This window comes from Macaca nemestrina, chromosome 12, assembly GCF_043159975.1.
Source record: "Macaca nemestrina isolate mMacNem1 chromosome 12, mMacNem.hap1, whole genome shotgun sequence".
Lineage (NCBI taxonomy): Eukaryota > Metazoa > Chordata > Mammalia > Primates > Cercopithecidae > Macaca > Macaca nemestrina.
In genome coordinates, this window is record NC_092136.1 from 89,774,378 (window position 1) to 89,794,236 (window position 19,859).

The 19,859-nt window shown below is 40.4% G+C and overlaps 1 pseudogene; it reads right to left on the reverse strand.

Annotated features, from left to right (window-relative positions):
• Nucleotides 1-16,675: 16,675 nt before the first annotated feature.
• Nucleotides 16,676-19,190, reverse strand: LOC105484383 (ankyrin repeat domain-containing protein 33B-like; annotated as a pseudogene).
• Nucleotides 19,191-19,859: the final 669 nt, after the last annotated feature.

Here is a 19,859-nt window from a genome sequence, read left to right on the forward strand (position 1 = left end):
CTAGGTGTTCTTCTACGGTTTTCAGGGTTTTAGGTCTAACATTTAAGTCTTTAATCCATCTTGATTTAATTTTTGTATAAGGTTTAAGGAAGGGATCCAGTTTCAGCTTTCTACATATGGCTAGCCAGTTTTCCCCGCACCATTTATTAAATAGGGAATCCTTTCCCCATTTCTTGTTCGTGGCATTCTCTGTATTTGAATGTTGGCCTTCAAATTGGCCATCAAATTGGCCAAGCCAATTTGAATGTTGGCCTGGTTTGCTAGGTTGGGGAAGTTCTCCGTGATAATATTCTGCAGAGTGTTTTCCAGCTTGGTTCCTTCTCCCCATCACTTTCATCACCAATCAGACGTAGATCTGGTTTTTTCACATAGTCCCATATTTCTGGGAGGCTTTGTTCGTTTCTTTTTATTCTTTTTTCTCTAAACTTCTCTTCTCACTTCATTTCATTCATTTGATCTTCAATCACTGATGCCCTTTCTTCAAGTTGATCGAATTGGCTACTGAAGCTTGTGCATTCATCACGTAGTTCTTGTGCCATGGTTTTCAGCTCCATCAGGTCATTTAAGGGCTTCTCTACACTGATTATTCTAGTTAGCCATTTATCTAATCTTTTTTCAAGGTTTTTAGCTTCTTTGCGATGGATTCGAAATTTCTCCTTTAGCTCGGAGAAGTTTGATTGTCTGAAGACTTCTTCTCTCAACTCGTCAAAGTCATTCTCCATTCAGCTTTGTGCCTTTGCTGGCGAGGAGCTGTGTTCTTTTGGAGGGTGAGAGGCGCTCTGATTTTTTAAATTTTCAGCTTTTCTGCTCTGTTTTTTGCCCATCTTTGTGGATTGATCTACCTTTGGTCTTTGATGATGATGACGTATAGATGGGGTTTTGATATGGATGTCCTTTCTGTTAGTTTTCATTCTAACAGTCAGGACCCTCAGCTGCAGGTCTGTTGGAGTTTGTTGGAGATCCACTCCAGACCCTGTTTGCCTGGGTATCAGCAGTGGAGGCTGCAGAACAGCGAATATTGCTGAACAGCAAATGTTGCTGCCTGATCATTCCTATGGAAGCTTCGTTTCAGAGGGGTACCTGACCATTGAGGTGTCAATCTGCCCCTTCTGGGGGGTCCCTCCCAGTTAGGCTACTAGGGGGTCAGGAACCCACTTGAGGAGGCAGTCTGTCCCTTCTCAGATCACAAAACTCCATGCTGGGAGAACCACTACTCTCTTCAAAGCTGTCAGACAGGGACATTCAAGTCTGCAGAGGTTTCTGCTGCCTTTTGTTCGGCTATGCCCAGCCCCCAGAGGTGGGGTCTACAAAGGCAAGCAGGCCTTCTTGAGCTGCGGTGGGCTCCACCCAGTTCCAGTTGGAGGGTCCCAGCTGCATTGTTTACCTACTCAAGCCTCAGTAATGGCAGGCGCCCCTCCCCCAGCCTCACTGCTGCCTTGCAGTTCCATCTCAGACTGCTGTGCTAGGAATGAGCCAGGCTCTGTGGTGTGGCAGCCTCTGAGCCAGGCACGGGATATAATCTCCTGGTGAGCCATTTGCTAAGACCATTGGAAAAGCACAGTATTAGGGTGGGAGTGACCCGATTATCCTGTCTGCCACAGTTTCCCTTGGCTAGGAAAGGGAATTCCCTGACCCCTTGCACTTTCCAGGTGAGGCGATGCCTCGCCGTGCTTAGGTTCACACTTGGTGGGCTGAACCCACTGTACTGCACCCACTGTCTGACAAGCCCCAGTGAGATGAACCTGGTACCTCATTCAGAAATGCAGAAATCACCTGTCTTCTGCGTTGCTCATGCTGGGAGCTGTAGATTGGAGCTGTTCCTATTGGGCCATCTTGGAAGACAAGTTTGATTTTTAAATGATTAGACTCACCTAAGACCACAACCACTTCATGAGATTAGCTACTTTCTGGAGAGAGAAGTGGAAATGGAAGATTAGGTGACACAGAAGGGTGTAACATTGGCTGACTGCAATTATAAAGTATAGACAATGGGGGCTTACAGCCCAAGAGAATCTAGATGACTCTGGAGTGAAATGTAAGAACCTTGGCCTGACATACCTTGCTCAGAGACATTACATCTGAAATAATTATTTCATTAAGTAATGTTTTATTCCACAAACAATTCCCTCACAATTTTAAAAGTTTGCTTTACTGCTCCATTTTTAAACTCTGAAATTTCAGATATGGTTTCCCACTATTTTTTATTATTATTATTATTATTTTGACACAGAATCTCACTCTGTCATGCCAGCTGGAGTACAATGGCATGACCTTGACTCACTGCAACTTCCGCTTCTTTGGTTCAAGCAATTATCTGCCTCAGCCTCCTGAATAGCTGGGATTGCAGGCACCCGCCACCACGCCTGGCTAATTTTTTTGTACTTTTTAGGAGAAACGGGGTTTCGCCATCTTGGCCAGGTTGGTATTGAACTCCTGACCTCGTGATCCACCCTCCTCGGCCTCCCAAAGTGCTGGGATTATAGGCATGAGGCACTGCATGCAGCCATTCTAGATTTGTCATTCTTTCTTCAAAAAATGTTTACTGATGACAGTAGAGCAGAAATAGGAAACAAATTACAGTGAACAATAATAAACACTTTCAGTCCTACTAGAATACCCAGATTAGTGAATGAAATGTATCATAATGGAAGAATCACACAAGTACATATATAATTAGAATTAGAGTATAAGCTCAATGAAAGAGCAATACATGCTCTGAGGGTCTGTAATGGGAGAGAGGTGCTGAATGTTAGATCACACAGGGCTTTCATGAGGATATGACAGAACTGAGATCTGAGGGATAGGAATACATTAACTTGGCAAAGTGAAATAGAGAAAAAGTTTCCTTGCAGTGACAGTGCAGATGCAAAAGCTTCCTGGGTGGAAGGAGCCCAATGTAGTTGAGCTCAGGGCCACTGAAGCTAAAGTAACAAGAATGACAGCAGTCTGATGGGAAATGAGGCTGCAGGGGCAGGTTCAGGTTTCAGAACATGGAAAGGAGGAGTTCTGTATCTAGAAACTATGAGAAGCCAGTAAAGTCTCACTCCCCTTTTAAAATATATCATTGCTAAATAACCATCCAGCCATTATTTATCTGAATATGTACAACCATAAAATTTTAAATGAAATAAACAACCCATCTTTGGAACTCTCTCATAAAAAATGCACCTAGCGTTTAGCAGTGTTTCAAAGAATTTAATATACAATCATTGGTGTAATTACTGTATAAAATTGTTTTCTTCCATTCGCTATTTTATGATTATTTTTAATGGTTGATTTATGCAAAAATAAAATGTTTTTGGACTATTATACCATAATGAAAATACTTTACATTAGATACTTTATCTAAATACACATATATGAACACAATGCTTCCCATTCCAAACCATAGGAAAAAAAACCCTTGAAAGATTGATTAAAAAGGCTTCCATTTCTGTTATGGCACCACTAATCTGACCAAATAGAAGTATGCATGTATCCTTCTGCCATGTGCTAATTCTAGAACATTTGCTAGACCTATGTAAATTCACCCAAGCATATGGATTTAGTTTGATACAAACCTCTTGTAAACATAAATACAAAATTTGATGTTAAAAAATATCTTGTATTAGGCAAAGTAAATTCTAACAGCACAAATAGCAGGTAATTTGAAAACAAAATACAGATGTACCAAATCCTATTTTCAGAAGAACAGTAATGATCTATTAGACCTAGAGATGCTAGTGAAAGATCAGCTTGCATCAACCAGATTACAAAAACATGCACTTCATTCATCTCATATCACAAGGCCTGACACATATGGAGGATCTCAGAAAGCCAGGACATAAACAGTGACCCACCCATCTAGATGGCTACATGGATTTTGCATGTGTCAGGCTGGTGTCAAGCACCCTTCAGATTTTGGCGTCTCAAAATTCTGAGTGGTGCAGAGTAAGTTTCCTACTACCAAACAATGGTGAAGTCCAGATTCACATTGTGGCTGGTGGAATACAGTTGCTGAGTCTTTTCACCAAAATTGCTATAAGGGCTACTTGAACATCTAGAAATAGATATGAGCACTGCCTTAGGGAAAACAGCCCAAATCAGGCTCACCAGGTCACATGCTTTTATGAGCAACTTTTTGTTAGAAGATTTGAAAGTCAGTTTTCCACGTGACATTGTCAACACACTGGACGGCAAGTATCTGAATGCAGCAGCCATGAGGTCCTTCAGAATTGAATTTCAAAAGTACATTTGAAAGTACATTGTAACATAGCTATCTTCAGATCATAGTGTGTTTCCTAACATGCCTGAGATGCAGGTACTGCTAACTATCTTACTAGGGATACCCTTTAATATCATCCAGTTTTCAAGTGAGACTCCTCAAGTGGTGCTCAAGAAACCCAAAGGGAAGAAGATGAAGTGGGGAAGTGGCTGGGCAGGAAAGATCCTGTTGACTTAGTAGAAAATGGTGATTCCTTTACGTTTTCCATGTTCTTGGAGAATTGAAAAGGAGCTCACTACGTTTTAAATCTTGAAAGAGTTTCATGTGGTCAGTGACGAGTAATGCATAAGCTTGTGACTTCCTGTGAATATGAGTCTACTGCACAATAGAAGTCCACTATATTCTGAGTGAGCTCAGATGGCCTACTTGCAACAATGCAAAGTTATCAAGGGCTTTTCTAGACAGATATTTATGCTCTGTTTCTACTGGAATGTATCACCTGTCTTGCACAATGTCATCCCCGACAGAATGATGACAATTTTTATCTGTGCCATTCAGGTATGAATAGAGGTGATGAGTCTGATAACAGAGTACTAACTCCTCTGTAGTGTTGTGGTCTGATCCTTGCACTCCACAGCTAAAAAATGCTTTCAGAGCCCAAACCACATATATACATTTAAAATCAACTTCTGAATGTTCATACACATGCAAAAAAAACCAAGCAAAACAAAACAAAAACTCATTTTCTTATTTGTTGAATTGGCATTCAAATCCAGAAGCACAGGATAGCTTCAAATCTTACCTTCAAATCCACAAACATAGGATATCTCTTCATTTACTTATATTTTAAACATTTCTTTTAATAGTGTTTTATGGTTTTTAGGCACAGACTTGTGCATCTCCCATTAGCTTTATTTCTATGTATTGATTCTTCGTATAATATTTAAATACATTTTAACTTTATTCTCACTTTTAATTGTTGTCTAAGAAGCATGCAAGATTAAATCTCTTTCTCATTTCAATAATATGTCTAGTAGTTTATAGAGTTCAGGTAACTTTTAATGTCACATCATGTTATGCTAATCATGCAATTATCATAGATTTATTTCTATCCAACCCTCACATTATTTGTTTCTTTTCCTTGTCTGGTTGCATTGAAGAGGACATCTTGAAAGGTGTTGAAAACAAGCAGTGACAGCAGAATTCACATCTCATTTCCATTCTTGGGTAGAAGCTTTCAATTCTCCATTAAATATTGAATTGGTTCTAACTTTTTATGTTCTTATTAGATTGTGAAAGTTTCCATCTATTTCAGTTTTTTAATATCTTTAAAATCATAAATGACCATTTAATTATATCAAATGTTTCCCTTCTCTATCTACAGGAACAATAACATGTATTTTGTCCTGTTCCTGTGGTGATTCACATTTATTCCACATTCTGATGTTAAATTACTCTACTGTCCTAGAATAAGCTCTACTTGCACATGATGTATTATGCCCTTGTCTGTCACAAGATTTGATTAGTTAATAACTTTTTTGAATTTTTGTCCCTATGTTTATGCTAAAGTCTGTATGGCAATTTTCATTTCTCATACTACATGTGTATCAAGATTGGGTATTAAAGTTATACGCTTGGACTGGGCAAAGTGTCATCCCAGCACATTGGGAGGCCAAGAGAGGAGGAGCACTTAAGACTAGGAGTTTGAGACTGCTGTGAGCTATGATCCTGCCTCTGAACTTCAGCCTGGGAAACAGAGAGAAAAGCTGTCTACAATAAATAATAATAATAATAAAAGAACAACATCATGAATTGAGAAGTATAACTTTTTTTCTGTTCTCTAGAAGGGTTGTCTAAGTGTGCTATTTCTTTCTTAAATGTTTTCAAGATTTCACTGAAAGGTATCACTGGAGTTTTCTTTGTGAGGTTTTTTTCAATAATAGGGCAAACTTTTATAATCCAAATCATATATTTCAATTTTCTATGCTTTCTTTTGTTAGGTTTTGTCAGTTGGTTTTTCAAGAATTTTCTCATTTCATTGAAATTGTCAAATGTGTAGATATAAAGTTGTTCTTAAAATCTTATTGACTATTTAATGTGTGGATGACCTGCATTTCTGCCTGTTAACTCATGATTTGAACTCCCTTTTTCTGTTATTAAATGAGTCTTGCTGGAAATTTATCAATTTATTTTTCCTATTTAAAGAGCCTGCTTTTGACTTTATTGATTTTATCTATTTTATGCTTTTTAACTAATTTTCTGCAATTATTTTTTCAATTTTTCTTTGTTTTCTTTGCATGAAGTTCCTAGTATTTGTCTGGTTGTTTGGAATAGACCTTTCCTTGTTAATGACAGATGGATTTAATGATATACATTTCCTTCTTAGCATTATCTTAATTATATTTCAAATGTTTTAGGTATCTTGAATATTATTCAAGTAGACATATTTTCATCATTGGTTCATGGATTTGCAAGGGAACTATAAAGGAGAGGAAGGGAATAAATTTTTCTGGAGATATTATAAAACAATTAGAAACAACTGAAATTAATTTTAATAATATACTTTAACTGAATATATCCAAAATATTTACAACATAATAAACATTGCATATATTAGTGAGTCGTTTTACATTTTTGTTCTTCTTATTATTATTTTGTCACAGAGTCTCACTCTATTGCCCAATGTGGAGGGCAGTGATGGTATCCCGAATAACTGCAGCCTCAACCTCGTGTGTTCCAGCAAACCTCCGACCTCAGCTTCCCTAATCGTTGGGATTACAGACTTAAGCTGCAAGGTACCTTTCTGTGTCCACCTAGATTTCCCCAAGCAAGTACACTCATAAAAGGTAATAAAATGATATGTGCACACAAATGTTGTTTTATGAACATAATTATTTAAAATATTGTCTAAAATTATTGTCAGCCTATCTGCGTACATGTATATGAAACATAAATGAATTTTGTGTTTAGACCTGGGTCAAACACAAAAATCTTATCTTATTATGTATAGGCAAATATTCCACAATCCAAAAATATCCAAAAACTGAAACTCTTCTGTTCCCCACATTGTGGACAATGGATATTTATCCTGGATTATATAATTTTATAGTGCATGTATTAAAAAATATGATTGAAGTCTGTTGATAAAATTATGAAAATATCAGTTTAAGCTAAATCCTGTTATTCTGTATATCAGAAGGGGACACACAGTGTTTATGTCCCACCACCTCCAAGTAGAATATGACAGGTATAAGGAATAAATAGCTGAATATAAGTATTCATAATCCTGAATTTATTTTTATTAATTGTTTCACTTATGCTAATTTCTACTGTCATGAGACATTTCCTATATTTGACTTAAGGAGTAACCTGTAGATGCTGGTGCTAAATCCAATATTTTATCATTGTAAATATGCTTATTTACATTTATATCTTTTGTACTATTCTGTAAACTTCAAACTGCAGCATTGCAGTAAATTCATAAGTTTTCAAAAAATTCCTCCCACTCCTGCTCTTCCTCCTCTCTCTTGATTTCTTCTTTCTTCTTTTTGTTAGAAGCACAAGTCACGTAGCTTTGCTGACTGATGTTTGGGATGCTGAGAGCAGAAAGTAGTAGAGCCACAGAAAGGAAGACGGAGAGAAGAGCTGAGGGCTCTCAATGCAGGTCACCTGCCAAAACACTAAGAAATACAATGTATTAAAATCCTGAAGTTACATGATTCAATCATTGTGAAACAAAGAAACAGGAAACAAGGTTTTTTATCTGCTGCATGTGGCATATGTATTATTTGAAGCATAGACAGAAATACTTGAGGCTAGAATTGATATTTGCCTGCTGCTGTCCAGTGAAGATTTTAGAACCCTTTCCTAGTACTAGAATTGCTGGGTCAGAGGCAAACTTATGTGTAAGGATTTTAATGCATTTTCCCAATAACATTCTCCATGAAATGTATACAAACATATCAAATGGTAGCTGATGGTACCTACTTTACACTGTCAGAATATTAGATAATATCACATATTAATTCTGTCCAATTTTAGATTTTAGTAACGAAAGCTCACTTATGACAACAGCTTGTCATTGAAACTTGGGAATTACCTATTTTCAAATGTGGAGGATGGTACATCAGACATGATTATGGGAATATTGATCTTATATTCTAAACATTAGATACACATTACATTACAAATTGCTTGGTAAACATATAATTGTTTGTCTATGTGTATATAATCACTTTTCTCAAATTTTCCTATTAGTGGGTGTCTGTCGCCCAATCTGAAGTGCAGTGGCACGATCTCTGCTCACTGCAACTTCCGCCTACTGCTTTCAAGCAATTCTTCTGCCTCAGGCTCCTGAGCAGCTGGGATTGCAGGCGTGTACCGCCAATGTATTTTTGTATTTTTAGTAGAGACGGGATTTCACCATGTTGGCCAGACAGGTCTCAAACTCCTGACCTCAGGTGATCTGCCTGCCTTGGCCTCCCAAAGTGCTGGGATTACAGGCATGAGCCTCTGCTTCTGGCCTTATTTACATAAACATATCTTTACAAATAAGAAAGAAAACAAAGTGCTTTGAGGAATAGTCTGTCTTCGTATTTCTGTTTATAGCTCTGATACTTTAAGTTTTTCTTTTAAATTTATGAATTTTTGACTTTAATAGTCTCAGAAAAATCAAGGTTGTAGTAAACCTCTGATTTATCAAAATTATTTTTACCTGTATTGTTTACTCAATTTTCAGTTTCCAAACTGGGAAAATAGGACTCAAAACATTAATAAATTTTGGTTATTAACCACAAGAAAGGATTTTCCCATCTTTCTTTTGCAGCCATTCTTTGCACAAGGAAGGGTTTGTGAATCTTGTCTGACCTAAATAAAATTTAAAGATTCCTTAAAGAAATAGGCAGAAGCTACTACGATTAGAGTGTATAAAACCACATAGCTGCTGCTGTATTTTCCTTTTGTCATAAGGATCATTGGCATGGATCCACAATAATCTTGGATTTTGCTCTTCGGAATCTGCAGGTTGGTTAAGTCATTAATGCTTTCAAAAAATTTTATTTTTAATAAAAGTCTCCGCAACAATCGTCTTTCAAAAGTTACGGCTTCAAAATAATTTTAAAATAAGTTTCCTTCAATGTCTGAAAAATGACTAAGTGGAGCTGGAGGTGGCTACATAAGACAACAGCTGCAGTGCAAGGATGAAGGCCCCAGTAGAGCTGGGGTAGCATGGGGACCCGGAAGATGTCTGCACATGCTCCTTGTGCTGCTTCTTGCGTGTGGAACCTTAGAGGTGATGCGTGCGTAGCTGTGGTCGGTCCCTATATATCCTGGTCCCCAGATCCCAAAAGCCCTGTCATCCACTGTTTTATTTAGGTGGAAAAGTGAAATCGATCAGAATTGATTTTTCAAGATTTTTCCAGATTGGCATAGAATAAACTTGGATGGCAGAGTCAATGATGAGATTAGCTGTGGAAATGGGAAACCGTTTTTTTGGAGGACAGTAGTAATGCTGTGAAATTTTGAAAACAACCAAGTATTCAGTAGCAACTAAACTGTGTCTCCATAACATTATTTTGCAGATGTGTATCTGAAATCTGAAATTTGGGAGAACATTCTACTAGTGTTCTCTAGTGAAAAAATACAGCTGGAAGGAAGAAGGGAAGGAAGATGAAGGTGAGAGAAACAATGAATTTGAGAGAAAATGCTAAGTAGACTAAAATAGAATGCTGCAGATACCAAGATAAAGTGGTTAAGGTGTATGTTATGGAGCATAAATGGCAGAAAATACCACAGTAAAGAAATTTACAGTTGGATTCTTAGGTCTGTCTTTTACTCTGTCAATGTTGTGGCTTCTAAACACATCAGTGCTCTCCTTTGATCCAGGTGCTAATTAACAGCCAACACTCTGCTCCCTCTCCCCAATTCTTTCATCATTTTTAACCCAATCTATTTCTAATCCAGCTAGTCACTGTAACAAATGTAATCATCCAAGAATTTTAAACATATTTTTGATGAACTAGTGAGTATACCTCATTCTCCACAAAAATAGTGTTTGAGAGGAAAATTCGATGGTATTTATAATCATGTAAGTGCATCCACACATGCAGATATATACATATGTAATATATGTGTGTGTGTGTGTGTATATATATATGTACCTGAGTTAATTGCATTAATTAGGGTGGCTACCTGAATTAGGATTACACTGGGCTTTGCTGATGAAAGAATTCGGAATGTTGTTTGGTTACCCTGTAATACCTGTATGAATATATTAACTCTGTAATGTTATTACTGCACAAACTCCCTTAGATGTAATCAAGGATGATTGCATAGGGATGTATAGTGTTGCACTCTTTCCAATCATGAAAGAGAGAAAAATATATATATTGTAAAGTGGAAATCGTTTAGAAAATTGGAATGCCTTTTACTAAACCCTGTAAAAACAAACACCATCTATATGTATTAATATATCGATACTAACAGATTTTCTTTTACCTCTTATGTGATTATAGTTCCTATTTTTCACTAGTATTTTTATTATGGACATAGTATTTTATTATGGATGGACATAGAAACAAAGATAATTCTCTCTACAGAGGGTATAAAATTAATATATAATTTTATATATAATGTATAAAATATAATGTATAAATATTTATAGATTTATATTTTATATAATCTATATTTCTATATAATATAAAATATATATATATATGTATAATATAGGGACTCAATTAGTTTCTGCTAGTGTGGAGACGAGTCATATCATCAAGAGGGGCCATGATGGTAGGAACAGTCAGAGGAATTCTTGTGTTGTGATGAGTGCATGTAAGTTAAATGAGTCTCTTATCAGTAGAATTGATAGCAGGATAATGGCTAGGGTTACTTCCTGTGAACTTGTTTGGCCTACAACTTGTAATGTGCCAATTTGAATTTGAATGCTCATCCTGATCACAGAATAGAGTTGATGGCTAGGCTTGATATGGTTAGTAAAAATAGGAGGCCTATATTCAAATTAATTAGAGGATCCGGTATAGGGAGGGGTGTTCACAATAGGAGAGAGATAGAAAAGGCCAGGCTTGGAGCAATAATGTAAAGGGTAGTAGTAGAGATTGAGGGCCATAGGGGTTCTTTGGTGAAAAGTTTTATTGCATCAGTGAATGGTTGAAGCAGTCCATAAGGGCTTACAACGTTAGGCTCTTTGGCTAGTTGTATGTAGCCTGAGTTTTCGCTCATTGAGTGTAAGGAATGCTGTGGTGATTAGAGTGGGAATAATAAGTAGGAGAAGATTAATTATGGGCATATTGTTAAGAAGAGGAGTTGAACTTCTGATTATAAAGTTTTAAGTTTTATGCAATCCCCAGGTTCTGTCATCTTTACAAACCCTGTTCTTGGGTAAGGTATATAATGATTTGTTAAATTGAGATAATGTCATTTATGAGGCAAGGGTACTTTTTGAGTGGACCCTATTTCTCTTGTCCTTTCATTCTGGGAGAAATCTTAAATAGACAGAAACAGACTTGGATTGCTCTGATCTGAACTCAGATCACCTAGGACTGTAATCGTTGAACAAACGAACTCTTAATAGCAGCAGCTGCATGATTAGGATGTCCTGATCAAACATCAAGGTCATAAACTCTATTGTTGCTATGGAAATCTAGAATAGGATTGCACTGTTATCCCTAGGGTAAATTATTCCATTGATCAAATTACTGGATCAATATATATTGATTCCTTTAGAATAGCACAGTCTTAGTTAGGTCGAGTCATGCTCCGAGGTCACCCCAACCAAAATTTTTAATGCAGGGATACTGGCTAGGGCCTGTAGGCTTTTTGAGTTTTTATTTGCATTAATAAAATTAAGCTCCATAGGGTCTTCTCGTTTTATTTATCTATATCCGCTTCTTCCCAGATAGTTCAATTTCACTGATGAAAAGTAAGAGATAGCTGAACCCTCACGTGGCCATTCATACAAGTCCCAATTTGGGGAACAAGGGATTATGCTACCTTTGCACGGTCAGGATACTGAGGCCATTCCTGCATGAAAGTGCATTAAAAGCTTACCCACGTGCATATAAACACGTATTAGAAATCCCTCCATCAACCTACTAATATTAACAGTACAATACAAATTTTATCCAATTAGTATTATAAATCCTTAATATTACATAGTACATATATTCGTTCATTGGCCACAGCAAGTCCCAGTCAAGAAATTTCTCATCAGTATGGATATCCCCCACCAAATTTTGGTCTCTTAACCTGCAACCTCTGAGAAATCATCATCCTGCTCACGAGTGCTACCCTCCTCGCTCTGGGCCCATTACACTTGGGGGAGACTATATTGAAACTATACCCGGCATCTGGTTCTTACCTCAGGGCCATAAAATTAAGATCGCCCACACTTCCCCCTTATATAAGACATCTCTATGGACTAATGACTATTACCCTATTAACCAGTCATGGGAGCACTGCCATGCATTTGGTATTTTTAACTTTGGGGGTGCTATCACTCACCATCACAGAAGACCTGGTCCCCTCTAAATAAGCTGTCAATGAACTTGGATTTTATTTCTGCCAAATCAATTGTAGAAGCTGAACTTATATTGAATATTCTGAACTGGCATTCCAATCATGAGGTGCTTAGTAATTCATGCTTGATGGACATAATAATTAATCAATAGGTGCGTACGACCACTCATGTACACTCACTTCCAAGAACTACTTCCGATTAAATTGGCAAACCCTCCATCCCCTCATCTCGGAACTTATCACCAACCCAGGTCAATGTGCCCTTGCCAAACCCCAAAAACAAAAGACTAAATGCAACCCAGTCAGAGCCCAAAAACCACATTTTAACCATGAATATCCCAACAGCTACCTTTCAATTGATGTAATTTTCCTAAAATATTCTTAAGACGCTCCTACTAAATTAAGGTTCCATTTCATATAATAAATATAATAACTAAACTTTCACCCTAATACTAGTATAATACGTTGAACATACCCCTCTGAAAGTGACATCCCACATATTATACCCTAAATCAGTTATACCCTAATTAGAAATATTCTCTCAGTCAAGCCTCTGTCAATTCAACTTTAAAGACTAAATTTTCAGAACTGAAAATTACTATTCTTACTTACTTTTTCCCTTCACATTTTAATCTTACACTTAAGTATTTTTGCAGCTAATGTTGCTTAATTATTAAAATCAGGACACTGAAAATGTCTAGATGGGTCTTCACAACCCCATAAACAAATAGGTTCAGTCCTGGCCTTTCTATTAACTCTTAGTAAGATTACACATGCAAGCATCCCCACCCCAGTGGAAATGCCCTCTAGATCCCCCAGATCAAAAGGAGCAGATACCAAGCACACACAAAGATAACTCAAAACAGTTTGCTCAATCACACCCCCACGGGAAAGAGGAGTGATAAATCTTTAGTAATAAGCAAAAGGTTAACTATGGTCTACTGATGTCGAGGGTTGGTCAATTTCGTGCCAGCCACCGCGGCCATACTCAGCCCTAGCTAACCTAATAGCACTCGGCGTAAAGAGTGTTTAAGGTCCCTAAATAAAGCTAAACTCTAAGTCATTAGAAAAAAAATGAACTCCAGATAGAAGAAAATATACTATGAAAGTGGCTTTAATAGCCTAAAGACACAATAGCTAAGACCCAAACTGGGATTAGATACCCCACTCTTCTTAGCCCTAAGCTCTAATAGTTACATTAACAAAACGATTCCCCAGAATACTACAAGAAATAGCTTAAAACTCGAAGGACTTGGAGGTGCTTTATATCTCTCTAAAGGAACCTGTTTTATAATCAACAAACCCGGATATACCTCACCACCTCTTGCCCCCAGCCTATATACCACCATCTTCAGCAAACCCTAAAAAGGTTATGGAGTAAGCACACGTATTTTCATTAAAATGTTATGTCAAGGTGTAGCTGATGAGGTGACAAGAAATGGGCTACATTTTCTGTATCCAGAAAAACTTACAACAACCTTTAGGAAATTTAAAGGTCCAAGGAGGATTTAGTAGGAAACCAAGAGCAGAGTGCTTAGTTGAATACGGCCATGAAGCATGGACACACTGCTCATCATCATCCTCAAATATTGCTCTAGAAACTATTATCACTAAAAACTCTCTATGCACATATAGAGGAGCTAAGTCAGAACATGGTAAGGATACTGGAAGCTGCACTTGGACAAAACAAAGTGTAGCTTAAATCAAAGCATCCACTTACATCCAGAAGATTTCATCACTACCTGATCACATTGAGCCAACTCAAGCCCCAAACCTCACTAAAGTGCATAGTGTGGGACCTGGGGAAATCGCCAGTTGTTTGCTGTCCTGCCATGGCTGTTCTACACATCCCTGGAGACTATGAGCATGGGTTGTGGTGCAGTAGTGGCTGGGCAGGACCAGAAGTGTCCATTTCTGACTTGGAAGCAGAAGGAACCCAAGGCTTAGGGCAGAAAGGGGGCTCCAGCTCCATACCATTCCCAGTGCCAGCTTCCCATGGCAGAAACAGGAAGGAATGTCTGGCAACCCACCAAGGGTCAGACTCCATGTCAGCCCTAGCAGAAGCTGCCTAACCCTGGCTGTTCCAATGACAATTAGACACTCTTGGGAAGGTGGAGCCCTTTGTGGGAGCTCAGGATGGGTGTCCTGGAAGTGCCACTTAAAGACCACTGAGGCCTCTCAAAATCCCTGTGTTAGAGCTGCAGCTCTCCATGTGGGCTGCAGTACAGTCACCTATGGAGCTTTAGGACAAGCCCAGGGCTCAGCTGCCCAGACCAGTGCCTTGAGAACTTTCGCAGCAGGGATAGCTGGCTTGGAGAAGCGTGCCTGGGAGATCACGTGGCACTGCCTGGGTGGGTCCTTGGCTGACAGAGGTGAGGGTAGGGCTCATGGGGACTTGATAATGCTGTGAATTATGTGTGTGTGGCAGGAAGGTGCCACAATGCCAAGGCTCCACGTCTTGGAAATTCCATGGGGTCCGCATGAGGATGAACTAAACACCAAGTGCAGTCCTCAAAGGAGTAACAAAAGAAATACCTACACAAGGAACTCTTTGAAACTGAGTCTGGAAGAAGGGCTTGCCTGTTGCACTTCAGGAGAATTTGCTGAAAATAACTTTGCTTCCCATTTCATTCTCTTCGCTTGTTCTAAACATCACCTCCTCCCCATTCCTGTAATTTGCATCATTCTGGGCTCCTTACTCTTGTTGCATCTGTTTTTACATTTTATGGATACCTGGATTTGATTTACTTAAGAGCACATATGGCTTAATTTTGTATTTGTGGTAGTCATTTATTACATTTGCCCCCATTTTATCAAATGACAGTTTTTTTTCTCGTATTTATTTTTAATATGTTAAAGATTTTGTATCCAGTTTATCTAAAACTCCTTGCTTAAAATGAGTTTAATTCTAGTAATACATACATATTTATCTCTGGATTGTTTTATACTTCGATGTTAAATGTTTTTCTCCAATATGTGACTGCATGGATAAGACTTTTTAAAAGATACAATAAAATCTGATCTCTCTGTCTCACTTGATCATGTGGCTAAACGAGTCAATCCTTCCATCAAATAGAAATATCCGGTATCACTTAATCTGATTAATAAGAACATCCAGTGTGCACATGCACCCAAGATGAGAAGACCAAAAAAAAAAGCCAAAAAAGAGAGAATCCCATGATTTCTGTGTAAACTCTTACAGATACTATAAATATTTTTTGCTAGAAAGAGTATTTTAAACAAAAGGTCTTCAGGCAAGTGTATTAAAATTGCCTTGGGTACGAGGGGCCCTATCACTTGCAAAACTTGGCAAATTGGATAAATAGTGATTAAAAATACAAATTACACAGAAAACTCTTTTAATAAATTGTTTTAATTAAATTAAGTAAGTAAGTAATTTGAGATGTAGTTTCATTTTTGTTGCCCATGCCGGAGTGCAATGGCATGATCTTGGCTCACCACGACCTCCGCCTCTGGGGTTCAAGCGATTCTCCTGCATCAGCCCCCGAATAGATGGGATTACAAGCATGTGCCACCAGGCCCTGCTACTTTTGCATTTTTAGTAGAGAAGGGTTTCTCCACGTTGGTCAGGCTGGTCTCAAACTCCTGACCCCAGGTAATCCACCCGCCTCGTGCTCTCAAAGTGCTGAGATTACAGGCGTGAGCCAGAGCGCCCAGCGGAATAAATTGATCTTTTAAAAAAATCTTAATTGAGGTTCTCTAAGGGAGCCTTTTAGGCAACATGCCCGCTAGGTGTACTGATTGGTAGAGGACCTAGAGTCAGGCGAATCGATGTGGCTCCTCCATCCCCCCTGCTGGGAGCATCCTAGAGAGACAGCCTGGAACCCCGCGAGGCCCCCAGGTCCAGGGAGCAGCCATGGCGTTCAGTCCCTCGGTCCTACCCTGACCTCGAAGCCCGCGCCAGGCACTCGCGGGCCCTCACTTGCTCTTCTTCCAGGGCGGCAGGATCCTCTCCTGCGCCTTGACGTGGCGCTTCTCCTTGGCCTCCTTGTACCTCCACTTGGGGGAGCCGCAGGTGGCCGCTGTCCTTGGTGCTGCCCTTCCGCGCCGGCCGCGGGTACTAGAAGGTGGGCGCGGGCGCCTTGCTGTCGCCGACCCCGGGCACTACCACGCCAGGCCACACGCTCCTCTGTTGCATGCGCTGCAGGATCAGGAAGCTGGCATTCCGCGAGGCGGGCGCGGCGGGGCCCCAGGACCCCGGCAGCACTGCAGGTCGGAGTCCTGCTCTCAGGGAGCCCTCCCGCTAGCCCACCGACGCCCGGACGAGCCTCCTACGCTGTCCTTGGCCCTCCCCCTCGCCCGCCTCCTGCACCTGCATCCCCTCTCCCCGCGCCGCCAGGATTTCCTGCACCGCCAGCCGCCTCTTCCCCACGCACGGAGTGCTCTCGGGGCACACGGTCTGGCACGCTATGGCCACCGCAGAGCTGTTAGAGGCTCGGCGTCAGCGCGGACGACTCCAGTACCTGAGCATCTGGAGGCGATTCTTGGAGCCCTAGGGCTTCTGCGCCCTCTCTGGGAGCGGAGGCAGCTCAAGCTGGTACTTTTCCCTGAACCGCTCCCAGTAGGGGCGCTCCAGGAGCCACTGCATGAAGCGGACATGTAAGTGCTCACTCCTGTGGCAGCATCCCATGGCGGGGGCCCTCTCATGAACACCCGCCCCTGCTAGCTAAGGGGTTGGATGCGATCCGTTCGACCCTCCCTGGCCCCTTTCATCAGGGCGGTGAACGCGAACGCGTCTTTCCTTTCCAGGTCAAGACCCGGGACATAAGTTCAACAAGTAGTTGGTGATGATAGTGTGCCCTGATAGGGACCGAACGGCCTCTTTAGTAAAACAGCGCGGGGAAGTCCTGAACAGATGCTCAGCAGCTTTCCTCATTTTCTTTTTAATTCCGTGATGCCTCTGTGTCAGTCTGACAACATCTCTCCTGGGGTCTGTGACTCTGCTGGTCTTCAGTGCCTACTGAGAGGGGTCGCTGACCGTCATCAGACATGAAAACTTCAAAGTCCTCCATCCTCAGTGTGGGGGCCCTGGGCCAGCTGCATCAGCCTCACCAGGAAACCTGTTGATCTGCTCATTCTTGGGCCCCACCCCAGGCCTATTCAAAGAAAGACTCCAGGGGCAGGACCTGGTAGTCTGTTTCCACCACATCTGGGCTAAAACTGAGATGAACCAGCCCAGGTGTTGCTGATGCAGGAAGCGCCAGGCTGAGAGCTGTGCCCATGGGGCCAAGGACAGCCGCTGCCTGTGCAGCTGTGATTAGGGCTGTGTTCCCCTCCCTGTCCTACCAGTTGATGTCAATGTGGGGGCACTGAGCTAAGGCCACCAGGGTATATCCACAAAGCTATGGTAGCAGGCGGCAATACCGCCGATCCAGCCATTGTGGTCAGTCTCCTGCGCTTCCTTGACGTTCAGCCCCCGACGCACCAGCGTCCCCAGCAGCCCCACGCCTCCGGGACGCTCTCCTCGCCCTCGAGGCCGTGCTCCTCCTTCTCCTCTAAAGGGTAGAAAGAGTTGTCCGAGGCGATGCTGCGTGTATTAGGCGGACTCAAGAAGTCCTGGAACTCTTCATAATAAGCGCGGTCCTCCTGGACCTGCGATCCCCGGGGTGGGGACGACGGTGGCGGGATCATGCAGCGCGCCCCGCCGCCCTCCCTCCCAGTCCCAGTCAGAAGCACCCTGCTGGCGAGTGGAGGCGCGGGCAGGGTCCCGGGGGGCGGCCAAGGGAGTGAGGCGTGGGGCAAGTGCCAAGGTCCCTACTTCTCGCTTCTGCGTCCCCAGAGAAGCCAAAGCTCCCGCGCTCCACCCCGGCAGAAAACTGCCTTCTTTTACATTATTAAGTTTGTTTTCATTTTAATTTTTTTGGACATTGATAAAATCACTTTCTGATTTTTGAATAATTTTCAAATTTACCCTTTTAAAATGTTTTTTACAATTTATTTTAATGTTTTTATTCTTTTGTGAATTATAATTATTGTAATTTATATCTTCAATTATTATGGAAGAATTTTATAAAAGTCTTTTTCACATAATAAAGTCTAATATATGAACTATTATTTATTCTCTCTATCTCAAAAATGAAATTTAATTAAAGTTTTAGAACACTTTATGTTTTGAGACTTTTGTTACTTATGTGACGTTATAACTATTATTCTTCACTCTTCTAGTGAATTTTTAATGTCATTCAAAGGGTATATCTTGATTTACTAATAATTAAACATGTTTCTCAAAACTATTCTTATAAGATATTTAGAATTTCACCTTCCACTGGCATGTTGAGTATGTTCTCCTTCCCTTTTAATGCATATTTTCCCTCCAAGGTCCCGTGTTATACTCCTTATTCACCCTCCATTCAAGATGTGAGGTTTTTTTATTATTTATCTTTTGAGTCAGAGTCTCACTAAGTCTGTCACCCACGCTAGACTGCAGTGGCATGATTTTGGCTCACTGCAATCTTTGCCTCCCGGATTCAAGTGATTCTCCTGCTTCAGCCTCCTGAGTAGCTGGGATTGTAAGTGTGCGCCACCACACCCCACTAATTTTTGTATTTTAAGTAGAGACAAAGTTTTTCCATGTTGGCCAGGCCAGTCTTGAATTCCTGACCTCAAGTGATCTGTCTGCCTAGGCCTCCGAAAATGCTTGGTTTACAAAAACAGCAATTAAATGCTGGAATAATGACTGGGAACTTGTCTAGAGTCTCCAATGATTATTCTCCCTATAATAAGGCAGAAAGCCTTCCTCAGAATTATCTGGACTGACATCACTCATTGTCCAGACCTGTTAACGGACTCCTGCAACCCAGTGCTATGAGTTTCAAATGTGCCCCTCCAATAATGCAGTAGAAGGCCTGAGTTTCCCCATAATAGTATCCTTGAATGCCTGGAGGCTTTTAAGGCACACGAATGTATTGATCCTATGAACTTTATGTTTTGTAAAAATCTCAGACTAGGTGAGGTGTTCGGACAAATTAAGATTCAGGGTGATATCCACCATTGAGACAGAAAATCAGTCTAAAAAATTATAACCTCAAAGTCCAGAATGAGAAAAAAAGCTTTCCTTAGACCCTCCTTATAATTGTCTTTTTATATATAGATGTAACTACTA